The sequence below is a fragment of the Elgaria multicarinata genome, chromosome 5 (assembly GCF_023053635.1).
Source record: "Elgaria multicarinata webbii isolate HBS135686 ecotype San Diego chromosome 5, rElgMul1.1.pri, whole genome shotgun sequence".
Taxonomy (NCBI): domain Eukaryota; kingdom Metazoa; phylum Chordata; class Lepidosauria; order Squamata; family Anguidae; genus Elgaria; species Elgaria multicarinata.
This window is the reverse complement of record NC_086175.1, coordinates 54,089,946-54,103,119: the sequence shown is the minus strand read 5'-3', so window position 1 is coordinate 54,103,119 and position 13,174 is coordinate 54,089,946. Positions and strand designations below refer to the sequence as shown.

The following is a 13,174-nucleotide window of genomic DNA, read 5'->3' as shown; positions in this document are numbered from 1 at the left end:
AGACCTTCAGTGTTAGTGATATATTTCCACCACATTTTTCTGCTGTTCAGCTGCAAGACATTTCTTGATTTACAAGGCATTTTCTAGGTAGTGATTTACTCCTCAGCTAGATAAGTACAGTCATTGCTGTAGCAAAACCATGATGATGGCCCTTTATTCAGACTTCAGATTTGCTTGATTGTACCTAGACATCAAAAGACCGATTTCCATTTAGAGTGGAACAGAGGACCTAACAGCCGCCTTCTTAGATCATCTTAAATTTGTAAAAAGGGGGTTGGGGATTTTAGGACTTTGGTTTGAGTATCTACTCCACCCCCCAGCCCCCCAGCCCAAGAGCAGTGTAAACAATCCAACTTCAAAGCAATGGTCAGAAAGACTAAACAAAATGAGGGGATAAGCACTATTCCAAGGGAGGGGGGGAAAGTCCCCAAGTAATATAATTTTCATCCTCTGGAGTATTTAGTTTGTGAATGTATCACTCGAGATTTGGGGATAAATTATGGCAATTACTTTGATTACTTTTCTTTAAAAACACCCCTTTAAAAGACTATTGAAAATATGACTCTTGGAGATGAGGATGTATATAAATCTTGGAATGAATTTGCATACTCTTAATAATAGTGTTACATCTTGTTAATAAATCAAGTGCAATTTGCTCTGTTGTAGTGACAATAGGCAAGGAAGGTGCCACTTGAAAGACTCTTCATGGTTCCAGTTTATAGTTTAAAATTCAATATTTATTTTTCTTGGTAAACCTCAGGAGCCTGTTTAACGTTAAGAGTGGATGCAGAGAAGTTAGATAAGAAAGAAAATAATCTCTTATACCACAAATTGACTTCCCTCTTTGTAGCCAGAGACACTGTTTCCAGCTGCTTTTCAGCCTCTTAAATCCATGAAAGCTTTCCTAATCCTCATGTAGGCAGCCTTTACGCGTTATTCTTCCCTCCCCCTTCTCCTGATTGGCGAGGCTATTTCATGGCCTAATTCAGCCAACTACTACATATCTGGGCTGTGATTTGAAATAGGAGCTCGGCGGACAGTTGTTTCTCTACTCCTGACTTGTAATAGGCTAGCAGGGACAAGGTTGAGAAACTTGACATTGTCTTACCGACGCGCTCCTGCAGCAGGAGGAAGGAAAGATCAAAGGAATTGGGAGACGGAAAAGTTGCCGGCTTGTTGGGAACTGGGAAATTGTGAATGGGGTTTTTGCTTGATCCTGAAAGTCTCCTGTTTCTTGCTGGATGGATAATGGAATTCTAAACATGAGGCAGGTAAGGCACACGCTGGAAAGCATCTGGCGATCTCTAGAGAGCCAAAAGGGAGAAGAGGAGGGAAAGAAGAAGAGAATAGAGAGGCTCGCTAGACTGCAATGGGAATATTCTTCGTTTTATTAGGGAAACCTTTGCAGAGCGGCGGGGTGGCGGCTGGTTTTTTGAAATTTGGAACTCCTTTTCAAGTTTTTCTTTCAGTTTCTTCTCGCGGGTAGTTGGTGACGTCATTTGCAAGGCATTGTGCGAATCGGTTCTGAGCAGGGTCTAAGGAATCCTTTCCCGGGATATGTTCATACCATTCCCCCGTTTGCCTTGTGTGTGTAGCATCTTACTCCAACCTTGGTTTGTGACAACACAGAGCAGCATAACTTGATGGGTTTCTCCAGGCGTGCTATCAATAGTAAGGAGAGCCAGTTGATGAAACATGCATAGCTTTTCTAGCCAAATGTATTTTTCTTTTCTTTTTCAGCACCTTTTGCCCATTAAACTCTTGGGCTCTTATTTAAGGTAGCGTGTGTTTTTTTTAATGAGGGAAAATAGTATATCTTCTAGGCTACCAGATGCAAGAATAAACAAAAGACTAGATTGTTTTTATGTGCAAAGGTTGCAGCGCAAGTCAATATATTTTTATGTGCAAAGGTTGCAGCACAAGTCAATATATTGTTCCACTTTTATTCCTTTATAACTAGTGTGTGCCATTTTTAAATGGCCTTGACATCTTGTTCTGTACATATGACTTTTTAATGAAATATTTAATATTACTAGTGACTGGTACAGTATCAACACCTGGAAAATTCTCCCCCACCCCCATATGTGACTGTTGAGGGTGTGTGTGTGTGTGTGTGTGTGTGTGTGTGTATGAGAGAGAGAGAGAGAGAGAGAGAGAGAGAGATCCACACTAATAGCTCTCTGTAAACATGAAGCAGAGTAAAGAAAAGAGGGGGTTTCCACCTGTAAGGGAAATAGAACCTTTTATGGCCTTTTCAATATTTAGAAATCAAGTTTGGGAATATTTTTACTGTGATCAGAGTGATTTCACTAACCGTGAGGGGAAAATCCATTCTTGGTAAATTTGGATTTCCAGAGATGACTACTTGTGGAGTTACCTTGCATTGTAAAGAAAGAAATTTATTGCTTGCACTCAATCGGATCATTATCTAGACTGATGCATCTTGGGATTTATTACCACCAGAGGGAGCTTTCTGAAGGTTTTTAAAAGATAGTTTTTTAAATATGTGCATTCTTTCAAAAGTATGTGGTATTTTACCTTACAATTAATGTTGCCTGTTTAGGACACTCCTAGTTAAAATAAAGTTCTAAACTCATTTTTTTAAAGCAAAGTCAGATGTGCAGTATGTTTTGGGGGATAGTGGATGAACAGGAAAAAAATAATAAGGAAAGACATAAGAGAGGCATTTTAAAAAGAAATGATTAGGAAGAAAATGGGATGCTCCTGAGTGGTGTTAACGAGCATAAAAGTCAAAGAGCATACAGAGCGTGACATTTTGCTCATTAGGCTGTCCCATCTCATTGTACCTGCAGCTCCAATCCTCAATTTATTTTTCTTGTGCTGCTTTATCCATCTAAGAAAACTACTAAATTTGTTTACTTAAATTTTCTCATGCACATTTAATGTTGTTCAGAATATATCACTGGATTTATTTATTTTAAAAAGAAAGATCTAAGACACTACTTATGTGCTCCTCATTAGCATTGTAGCTAACTATAGATCCAGACACAATTCCTTTGATTGTACCACAATAAGACCCAAGAATGGTCTTGGAAGCCATGCCACTGATTCAAAACATCTCATCCAATTGCTTAATAGACATTGCTGGCATCTGCTGTGAGAGTCTTGACAAGATTTTGAAGTTAACATGTCTGAGCAGGAGAGGGTTACATGCATTAAGGGTTCTAACAAAACATTTTCAATCACCTCAGGGTGCTTCTGCATCTTAACATAGCACTGAGTAGGCCTTCTTATGAGTCAGCAATGCTGATACGCAGATAGCTTCAATTAATTCCTAACTAATCCTATCAAGAGACGACCTCCAAGTCTTATGCGTACAATTGAACAGGTCTTTGGAAGTAAATCCCACTGAGATTTACTTCCAAGCAAAGTACCTACACTTGTTGCAGTCCTAAGCACAATGGGACTTACTGTTGAGTAAAAGTGTATAGTGAAGTCCTAAGCATGTTTACTCTGCAGCATTTGAGTGAGTGTTCAGTGTATTGGTAATTGTGCTATGATTATTGCCTCAGAGTTGAGCTGTCATGGTCACATTTGTATGGTCTATCTCCTCTTTTAGTAGCCTTCACTTTAGTGAAATATCTATTTTTCTTTGTGGAACAAAATTTCATCATTCTAGCAAATCATTGAACTAATATACTTTAGCAGATTGAACAGTTCATGCATATCCTGACAAAGATTGACATTTTCCTAATGCTTAGTAGAGGTTTGCATAACCAACAACACATTCAAAAACTGGGAGTTAAATGCACTGAAATAAAAGTGTCAAAAAGCCAGAGACATGAGTATATTGAAAGCTACTCCCAATCTTAAATTAAACATATCATAAATAAAATGGCAGTAGGACAGAAGCAGGTTATCTGTTATCTTCCAGCCAATTTCTCATGACAATGATACTGCAGTTTCGATTTATTACCTCTCAGGCAGAGTGATGTGCCTCCACTCTGAAATGGAACCCTATATTGCATAGATAAATGATCTTGACCACTGCTTAATACAGATCCTCAAGAACAGCACAGAAGCATAGTTCTGTGCTAGACAGCTAGCTATTCTTCCGGAAGAGCAAGAATTAGCCACAGAAATGCAATATGCTGCCAATCATACTGATAAGATTCAACCTTCTCAAAAGTAAGCCAGATTCTAAGGGAACTCACAGTGTAGTCTTGATTATACAGTTTCCTTGGAAAAGCAAAGTACAACAAGTTATTAAAATAGATTAGTGGAGTAGCGTGAGCTGTGCTATGAAATGTCATAAGATCCAACATTTATTAAAGGAATATTTACCATAGAAAGAAGATCAGCTATCTTATCTGGCCTTTGGAAACCCAAATAGCCAACATGAAGATAGAACTTTTTATTTGTTTATTATTTATTTATTTTAAGTATTTTTATTCCACTTCTCATCCAAAAAAAGTGTCCTGAAACAGCTTGCAACCAGTGAGCAAAAATGATGCCCCCTGCCTTCTGGCAAACAATCTAAAAAGACAAAACACATAAGGAGAAAGTGATGGGAATGGAAGATGAAAATAAATAAATTAGTAGGCTGTCAGCAGGGCTAGTGAAATGGCCCTGCTTCTCTTGTCATCTTCTGGGGAGTTAAGAGGGCTTCAAACTGGAATAGACCCTAAGTGCTCTTTGGCTGTTCCTGCCTCCCTCACTCCTTTTTTTTGCAGTTGATGTCAGTCCTGTTGGGGGTGGGGGGCAAGGGACAGACCCACTGGGACAGGCACTGGTGTTTAGTTCTACACAAAGTCAACTAATCTCTAAGTAGGTTTTTGCCATACTAAGAAATGGCAGGATGCTCTTTTCTGCAGCTGAAACAACATGTGTGGCGTTAATGTCAGGCTTCAACACTAAGCAAACTTAGAGAGTAAATCCCATTGAACACAATGGAATTTACTTCCAAGCAAACATCCAAAGAATTACACTGTCACTGTCCTTCCCTGGATTATATTTTTTTGTTACAAATTTTCGACGTTTGCCTTCTGAGTTATTTTTGAGGGGAACTAGATCGCACAAGTTTTAGATAGCAGCATTTAGAACTCTCAAGATTTACTAAAGATGCTGACAGCAATGGTTTACTTGAAAACTGGAGAGGGCACTGTGGTATCTTCTAAAGGCTCTCTATATCTATACCTTAAATGTTAGGTATTAAGTCGCTTTCTTCCAAATCAATTATTTATTTTTAAAAAACCCAAACTCTTATGACATATTTTACTGCTGAGCCTGTACCAACTGATATCCCCACAGAGTTGGAAAACAAATTGAAGGAATCTATTAAACTGCTTATAAACAAATGGAAATAAGTTTGTTTATAAAGGAATGCATTTAGGGCTTCAATAGTTAAATATTCTAAGAATATCTAAGAACAAATATAATGTTGATTTTAAGGACACAAGCCATCTAAAATTCAATATGTCTAACAGTGCAGTTCTATGCTTGTCGATCAGAAGAAAGTCTATTAAGTTCAATGGGATTCACTGAGAGGTTAAGTGTGCATAGGTTTGCAACCTAAATCCCACTTATGTCAGTGGAAGTGTTAAGCATGTGCTTAAATCTCTGCTGTTGGAACCAATGAAACACAAAAGTGTTTTAAGTGTCTGGATTATGCCTATAGTGAACAAAGATTAAGTCTCTGTTAATTCTGGTGTATCACAACTGTGGCTATATAGGTTTTCCATTAGATGTTTTATGAAAGAGTAGATGGGGAATTTTGTAGATGATGCATACAGTTGTCCTCCTTTGTTTATGCTTTTTTATTGCCCATTTTCATTACTGAACCCTTTCTAGTTAATAATTTAATCCTTGTTTTTTAAAAAAAACTCATGGTGTTTTTTTACTGAAACGTTAACCTGAGCTCTTACTGAGAATTTCTCCCATCCTTTTGAATTGTTCCTCTGACTGAAAGAAAAATGTACTTTTTGTCTGAGAATGTTGCTGTTGTATTTCATAAATAAGAAAGAAAGAAAAAAGTGCACGGACTCCATAGGCTGAGAGTGTATCAGTTAATTAGTGGCTGGACATTACCCAGTAGGAAGTCTGGCAAGGTTTTTGTATGTGTGTGTATATGTGTGTTGTCTGCTTTCTTTGATCACTTGTGTGGTAAATAGACATGCAGAGTAGCTATGGCAACATGTGCTGTAGGTTTGTGGGAACAGGGGAGACTCAATCACTCAACAAAGGATAGTTTGTTAGAATAGTTGGTTATGATTACAAAAAGGTGGTAACAATCAGGCTATTTAAAAACATACGTTCTGGGAGGAAAATGCACATTTATGTTACCAATTTAAAAGCAAAATATGTTTCTGTAACTACAAAGGGTTTGCTATGGTGCAAAAGGGAAGCAGAAAGAAATAACATAGTTTGTTTAGAAAAAGAAAAAAGAATTGATTCTTTCATAAAATGAAGTGAGTGAATATTCATGGAGGGTTCAAGCATTACACTGAAATAAAACCAAACAAACATAAAAATGGCAGAGGCAGAAATGATTCAAGGATCCAAAAACTTTGGAAGAATAGCTTTCTGCAAATCTGTAAGCATTTCTTTGCATGATTTCTAAAACTTGTGATCATAAAATACCTATTTCAGCTACCTGCCTGTAGAGGTCAGGCTTGAAATTTAATTGCAGTGAAAGCCAAATGCAAAACAGTTGAAATACAAGGGAATTCTGCTTTCTCCATTAGTTGTACAGTACTATTGGTTTATCAGTAATGTATTAAATAAATTTGTTAATTACATTGTGAAATCAGTTGGTGTTGGTTTTTAAAAAGTGAACATCTTCTCACACTCTGAGCCAAATATATACTTTAATATACTTTTAAATTATTTATCTGTGTAGCTCTATTTGATCCCTGAAAGACCCTCAGAATGTCCTTCAGCAGGAAATGTCTGTTCCATTGGTGTTATGGTGAGATATTTATTCTGATATATCAGCCTTCTGCTTCCTGATGCCCTCTAGACGCTGTGGACTAGAAATCTGATCATGTTATAACTTCTGTGAGTGTCTGGATTCAAGCAAAATCATTATACTTGAAAGATGCTTCTCAAAATACAAAACCAATAGAAAAGTAATTGAGATATGAAATGGGCTTGTCAGTTGATTGCCCCCTCATACATAGACTTGGTCAGAGCACCATCAATTCCCAATAACTCTTATTCAATGCTAAACCATCATTTACTTCAATGTGAGAGTCTGGGCAAGCCTCATTTTTTCACATGGCCTAAAGGAGGAGATTGGAAGCATCCACTTTATGATTTAAATTAACTGAGGGTTGTTGTTACACCTGACATGGACAAACTGTGATTATTTTAAACTATGGCTTATTGAAACAAGCCAGAATCAAATTGTGGTTTCTGATCCTGGCTCATTTCAACAAATCATAAGCCCTACTCAGGCGTTCAGCATCTGTGTAGAATGAACAACAAAGGAGAAGGAGCTCTGTAGCCCCATCCCTATCCCCATGCATTTACATTGCTCTGTACTTAGTGGTCTGAAGGGAAGAGCCTCATATCTGGAGTTCTCCACGTGATTAAGAACCCTGGAAAACAGGAGTCTTAATCATGTGGAGAGCCTTCACAGATACAGGAGGCTCTCCCCTTCAGACCATCATCCTCTATAAGTACAGGGTGATAGAAATCCACAAGGACGGGGTGGGGCTACTGCTCCGTTTCTCTTCACATGTTGATTCTACACAGACCCTGAATAGGGCTTATAATTTATTGACATGAGCCAAGATCAGAAACCACAATTTGATTTGGGCTTGATTAATATCCGAAATGTTTATTTATTGCAATTCTATACCGTCTCATAGCTTAAGCTGTAGTTTAAATGAATTGCATTTCCTGGTTTGGGCATACCAACAAACAAGCGTAGAGACATAGGAAGCTACCTTTTACTGAGCCAGACAGTCCATCTAGCCCAATATTGTCAACATTGACTGGCAGCGTCTCTCCAAGGTTTCAGTCAGAATTTTTTCCTGTCCTTCTTGGAGATGGCAGGGTTTGAACCTGGGACCTTCTGCAAAGTGTGTGCTCTACCACTGAACCACGGCAGATGGGTTAATCACCTCCTCTGGATTGCACTGGAGGAGGAGGTGGTGGTGGGAACCTTTGAGCCAGAGGCCCAAGCAGGCCCATACACACAGCACTAAACTATGGTTTAACATGCTGTATCTTTGAGTGTAGGATAACTTTTTGATTATGAATATTTCACTTGGTCAGTCCCTATCCTTGGAAACTTTTTAGTGGGTGGGAATGGCAGCTGAGTGGCGGTAATTCTGGAGACATTCTGGGAGAAATGTAGAAGATCTAGATTGTTTGGATTTACAAACAATCTTAATTTTCATTGCCTTCATTACATTGCAAATTAAAAGAAAATACGATGTAGTTTAAAACACATTTATTTTGTCTTATAGTGCGAGAGCTTCCAAACGTAGTTTTTTGTCCTGCCTCATTCAGGCAATTTTACAGGGGTCCAGAATATGTCATCTTCTGTTTGTAACCCTCCTGTGTTTTCCCACTTCTTCTGTGATTTTCTTCCCACAGAAAATCTTCTAAGTAGGAAAATACGGAATAGGTGCACAGTGTCTTTTGCATTACTAATGGGGAGGTTCAGAGGGATACCATTTTCAGCCAGGTTATGTTTACGTAGTGGGGGTTGCGTTGAGACTCATGAACATATATTTTTACACTGCCCCCTCCACGTATCCCAACGGCAGAGATATCTGGAAAAGATCTTATTAAATTGTCAAGGATCCGCGGGGGCAGACACTCTACACACCCTATTATCTGCGGGGGGGGGGGGGGATGCTTGAAAACGTTGCACTATTTGCCCATTATGTAATGACCTATCAAAGACTGGGAGCTACGCCCAGAGGCATGGTGGAATAGTCAGCAGGGAGATTAGTACTGTCTACTATACTAGCTGGCTGAATTGCACAATGTAAGAGTACTAGTCTGTCTGGAGGATGTCATGATGTTTATGTATGATTTGTGGCTGTTTTATGCCAATAAAGGAACGTTGAATTTAATTGAATCCTTTGATTGGTAGTGCTAGGAGCTGTCCACCTGGAAGCACCCTGTGATTTGAATTTTCTTTTAATGTAAATGCTAAGTATCAATCTAAAGGACTTTTATAAAAGTACTTTTAAAATGGCAATGCATCTAAAATTATTCATGTGGCCCATTTGCATGAAAAACGTATGTCCTTTGGAATATTTTTTGTCATTACAGTATGATGTACAATGTACTATAATGTAAATATTTTGGTAGACTGAAGTTCTATTCTCATTTTGTGTCTATGTATTCACTTAATGCATGGAGGTGGAGCAGGATTGCGTCCTCTGACCATGCCCCAAATGTTGATGTGTTCAGCCAAAGGTGAGAATGGGGTTTGTACAACTGCATACATGTAGGGTGACACGTGTAATCAGGAACCCTGGATTATGATCAGGGTTGGGTGGGGGTTCCGATTAAAAACTCTGCTAGTTTTAAATCTTGTTTTATTGGAAATGCAACAGGGAGGGCTTGACTGGTTAATTTGCTGATATGCTCATCTGTCACAGTTGTGAAGAAGGCTTGCAGTGTGGTTGAAGAACGCACTATGAAACCACACACTATGCTGCAATACACTACACTATACATTTACCACACCTTCTTCTGCCTTGTCCTTCCAAGTCTTTTATACTATTGTTTTTTCTCTTCCAATATTATCTTTAAAGTTTGAGAAAGAGATAAAATCTAGTGGCAGCACAATATGGACAATTATCTGTGGACAGTTTCTCCCCCCCCCCATACCCATTGATTTCATTTACCAGGCATAAGAAATCAGTATGTGAACCTTTGTAATTCTGTAGTCCCTCTGTTCTTGTGATCCTCTTGTCCCCAGGCCCAAGCAAAGAAGAGGGCTTTCTGTTTCTGATTATGTCTGTCTCAATTTCACCACAATTGCAATAGGAAAAATATGATCAGTGTCTTTCTTGATAACATCCCAGTCCATTTTGTTAGTCAGTTACATTGACTTGCAGTGGGATGTACTTGCAAACATTACATATGAAAACTGCTATATACTGAGTCAGAAAATGTATCCATCTAGCTCAGTGTTATTTGTTCAGACTGGGTGTGGATCTCCTGTGGAACTTTCCCCCACTATGCAAGACCCAAGGCATGCTGTCAATCTCCATTATTAAAATAGTTGTACCCATCTTTTGGTCCCACAGAAGAGGCTGCCAGGGAAGCTAATTATAAATAAAGAACAAATTGTCAAACTACATATTATTGGCGTTTTATATCCCTCCTGTGAAGGGAAGGTTCTTGCTAAAGTGGAGTTTGAAGATACCTTCAAATTGTATGGAGTTTGTGGATTACCATGCTAAAATCATTGGCATTTTATTAGGAATTACAACTCTTAACATGAGAAAGGGCTATGTTTTGCTAGAATAGGACAAAAATAAGCTAGCTGCTTTTAGTATATTATACCCACCCACACAGACCACAGCTTGAGGAGCTGAAATGAAATGTTGCATTTTAGGCACTGTGATGTTTGTTGCTACTTAAATGTACTTCCATGAGATAGTACGTTATCTATCTTCCACAGGAAGTCTGTGATTTACAGAGTCCCCCCCCCCCCCCAGAGTGTAGCAATTTATGGCGTATCTCATTGTACCTCACACACTTATGCACATTTTCAAGATTTAGAGGCAGACCCAGCATTACAAGGTGGCATTGTGATATATTTGCCAAAGCCCCAGAACTTCAAGAGGGTCCGCTGTTGAGTTCAGCATAATTGCCTGCTGCAGATTTTCTTGGCCTTCATTAGTTGTCCAGCAGACCACCAGGATCCAAACTTCATGGCCACACCTGTTTTATTGTGCTGCATGCATACTCACAGCTATCTCTGGAGTTTTCTAGATCAAGTGGGTGTTACGTGAAGGTAGAGGACAGAATGGTAAAGCTCTTCATGTGCTACACTGCAGCTACTGCAATTCACTTCAACTTTGCCCATATTGGATGCCCCACAGGCTAAGTTCCTTTGTTCATAGAGTGGATGTTGGAGGATATACACATTGGGCCATTTGCAGCCTGTTATGTCAAATCAGCTAGCCACCACTTGTAGCAGAACTGTGCAATGAAAAAAATGCTTCAGAACCTGCTTTGATGCTTTGAATTGGTGGCCACTTCACTTTGGTCCACTTCAGTCAAGATCCAATGTGTTTCAGAGCTGAGGCAGAGCCCCACCTCAGATTTCCAAAGCTTTGGATGTCTCCCTATTGAATGACTATATAATAGTTACCACTGTCAATGTGAACAATTGAGAAATTTGAATTTTACTTCTTTGACATTAACCGGTTGCTATGTTGGACAATATTTGCATTTAATATAAAAGATAAATGGCCAGGAAATAAAGACATGCAGTTAGAAGAAAGGGAGGGGTTCAAGGACATCAAATGGCCATGATCAAAGAAGAAGGTGGCATGGTTAGAGGAGGAAGGGATAGTACCAAAGCACAGAAACTCTGTTATCCCAGGCCTAGAACATCTGGAGCTGTCCCTGCTCAGAGGTGGGTGGTTAGCTCATGGTGGTTAACCAGTTATCCCATGGCTTTATCCTGCGATAATAACTTCCTCTTTAAATTGCCAGGGTGTTTCAGATGTACATATGTACTACCTTGAGGTCATGCAGAGGCCATTCTCTATGAAATGTGAATTCCACTCATTAGAGAGTGTAGGGCTCCTATTGTTTATACAATTGAACATTCTGGGATGAGAGAGAGGTGAATGAAGAATTCCTGTGAGAGAGAGGTGAATGAAGAATGCCTGTTCTTGCCATGGGCTGTTGATTCTCCTTGAGTTTCATTTCTACCTTTGCTTCTAACCTTGAACATTTAACCAAACCAGAGGTGCGAGGAAAGGGAGATTATTTTAGGATATATGCTCTTTCTCCAATCTCCTCATCTGTGTCTTGATTTCAATCCACTATGGGCCAAAACAGTTCACTTCTGCTAATCATAATCAGTGCAACCATCCATGAATTATTATTATTATTTGAAATAGCATAGTAATTAATGCAACTTTTAATGTTCCTTCAAAACAATTCTTCTTCTGTGCTTGTAACAGAGCTTGTGTAGTTTACACTTTGGCTGAATAAGCTGAAGGAAGCAGTTCAACTAAGGATTCCTTGATTATTAAACAGGATAAAAGTAGACAGAGGTTGTGTTAGGACTGGATAATCCAATATGGTGATAAGATATTAAAGGAGAGTGACAACAATATACATTGATAACAAGGGACGCTAATGCCTGCAGACATCATCTACATTGTAAAGTTCTAACTGAAAAAAGAGGCTTATTACGTTAGATAGGTCAATGTGATTTGACCTAGTTTTGCTTAGCTGCTTAGAAATTATGTCAGTATTACTTATGTCACTCCCTTGGATGAGCAATTTAACATCCTTTTTGCATTGCAGTATTCTCCTAATACTCTATATGTTTACGTATTCTGTCATATGATCCTCCAGGCTAAATTTTGCAATCTGGATATAGGACAAGAAAAGGCCACTAGCCTTTGTTTTGAGACATGTCCTCACTTTTGGTAAAAAGAACCATTTCTTCATCTCCAAAAATCGCACTTACAATTCTAAGCTCTTCCCTAGATTCCTACCTATAATTCTAATTAAGATTTAAAAATTAACAATGGATGCAATTAGCAAGCATTTTAAATTAAAGTCTGATGTACCTTTTGTCATCTAAATGACAGAACTGATACCCTAAATTGCAATGATGTCTCTCTTGCATTATGATTTTGTTTTTGTTTTGTTATTTTTTAAAAAAATAATTTTAATTTATATCCCGCTTTTTGCAAAAAAAAAAAAAATGGATTTTATTAGGCATCATAATAGTTATCAGCCTGAGGTTTTTTCAAATTATTGAATATATACTGTAGACATATAACGTATTATTGGTGCTGCTATTATCTAACCAAATACAATAATTATAGTTTTGTTTGGTAAGTCAAGACAAAAGAAAACATATAAAGTGTCCTGATTGTTTTGACTATTGAAGTCAAACTAGAATTTTCTATGCCTTTTTATATATTCGCTATTCTATTTCATTGGGACATGGAGCCTACAAGGGAAGAGGATTGTTGAGAGAAACAGA

General features: G+C 38.3%; 1 protein-coding gene across 2 annotated transcripts in view; it reads left to right on the top strand.

Annotated features, from left to right (window-relative positions):
• MID1 (midline 1) overlaps nucleotides 1-13,174 on the top strand; it is a 168,155-nt gene that overhangs the window by 33,980 nt on the left and 121,001 nt on the right. The window contains exon 1 of one of the 2 annotated variants that reach the window (XM_063126369.1): nucleotides 1,011-1,271. The exons of the other annotated variant lie outside the window; for it this stretch is intronic. The gene's annotated coding sequence lies outside the window, so the exon portion shown is untranslated. Of the gene's footprint in view, nucleotides 1-1,010; nucleotides 1,272-13,174 lie in introns of those variants that run through there. 2 annotated transcript variants of the gene reach the window in all.